The sequence below is a fragment of the Macrobrachium nipponense genome, chromosome 38 (assembly GCF_015104395.2).
Source record: "Macrobrachium nipponense isolate FS-2020 chromosome 38, ASM1510439v2, whole genome shotgun sequence".
NCBI lineage: Eukaryota > Metazoa > Arthropoda > Malacostraca > Decapoda > Palaemonidae > Macrobrachium > Macrobrachium nipponense.
This window is the reverse complement of record NC_061098.1, coordinates 39,904,448-39,906,263: the sequence shown is the minus strand read 5'-3', so window position 1 is coordinate 39,906,263 and position 1,816 is coordinate 39,904,448.

Below are 1,816 nucleotides of genomic sequence, written 5' to 3'. Positions count from 1 at the left end.
GTTTTACTTTTCTGTCAAAGAAAACCATTGAGGGGGCTTTGTTCTGTCTGTCTCCATTTTTAATTGGGGGGGTTGTTTTATTTTAAATTTTTTTTTATTCTGTAGTATTTAGATTTATTGTTTTAGTAAATGGGGTTACTGATTTGAATACGAATGGAAATGATAGATGGCCCAGATGGATAACTAGACGTTTTTTTTTTTAGTTTTTTTTTTGACTTAGAAATTAGATTCCGGAATTTCTAGTTTCAGCTTTTTAAATCAATTTTGCACTTCTCTTTTATTTGACAATGCATTTAGTTTGTTTGGGTAGGCTGTAGATTTTGTTTTTTGACAAGAACGCTGGTATATTGCCCCTGTTTATTTCGTTATAAATCCTTGTAAAAAAAATTTATATTACCAATATTTCAACAATATGTAAATAATGATTTACAAACCTGTTTTCCTTTGCCTGATATTACCAGTGTTCAGCAAACACACAAATCAATTGATTCACCAAAATTTGTATGCATATGTCCAGGTATGCATTTGCCTTTTTTTTCAGTTTGCTCTTTTTGCTCTTTTTTTGGACAGTGATATAATCAATAATGGATTCCTTTTCTGTTCATAAAGTGTAAAATCGCCAAATTATTTTGGAATCGATCATCTTTATTCACAGTCCTCGTATTTTTTTTTTTCTTTATTTTATTGTTTTTTTTTTTTTTCAAATCATAATCGAAGTCAGCGGATTTCTTGAGTGTACAGTAATCCAAAAGGCGGTTATATATAGTGGGTACTACAGTCAGTAAGTTCCACGCTGGACGAGTGGTTTTCGAGCTCGGCTGCCAATCCGGTGTCCGAAGTTCGATTCTCTGGTTCTGCCAACGGGAATCAGAGGAATTATTTCTGGTGATAGAAATTTATTTCTCGATATAGGTGTGGTTTCGGATCCCCCACAATAAACTGTAGGTCCCGTTGCTAGGTAACCAATTGGTTCCTAGGCACGTAAAAAAATACTCTAATCCTTCGGGCCAGCCCTAGGAGAGCTGTTAATCAGCTCAATGGTCTGGTTAAACTAAGATGTATTTAATTTAAGTAAAGTCAATGCACCTCACCTATACAGTGCGCTGGAGGCATTTACTTAGTTCCTTGGAGCGTCCCTTCGGCCCCTAGCTGCATCCTTGATTCAATTCCTGTTGTACTTGTTTTACTGCTCCCCGTTCATGGAAAAAAGAACATTTCTTTCCTCCATCTTGCTTTCCTCTCAACCTCCTCCTAACACTTGTTTCATAGTGCAATCTGCTTTGAGGTTTTCCTCCTGTTAATCCTTTTGAACCAGGGCTTCGTAAACTTTGGGATGACTCCTGGCCCCCAATAATGAATATTTTTGCCCAATATGGTTCCATAAGCCCCCCTTTGCTTAAGTCCTATTTGTTGACAGTATCACTTAATATACTTAGTTTAATCAATACTTTAGGTGTGAATAGCTAGGAATAGAACATACAAGAAAATCAAAAACATTTATAATTCTATGAGAGCTATTTATTTACAAAATGTAACCCATGTATACAATAACTAATTAAAATCAAATTACATAAATATCTAGAGATCAGGTCCCATACCCCCAGCATGTGGTTCTCGTACCCCAGAGGGATATGGATACCCCTATTAAGAAAAAAACCCCCGTTTTAAAAACATCTTTACTCATAATATCCCTTTAAGCACTGAATGACCTTATAGGACCCAGTGGATAACCTTTGGCCTAAATTCTATATGCCATTCCATTCCAAAATAAGCACATTTTCATCATTTTGTCCCCAGCATGCATAGACGACCTGAG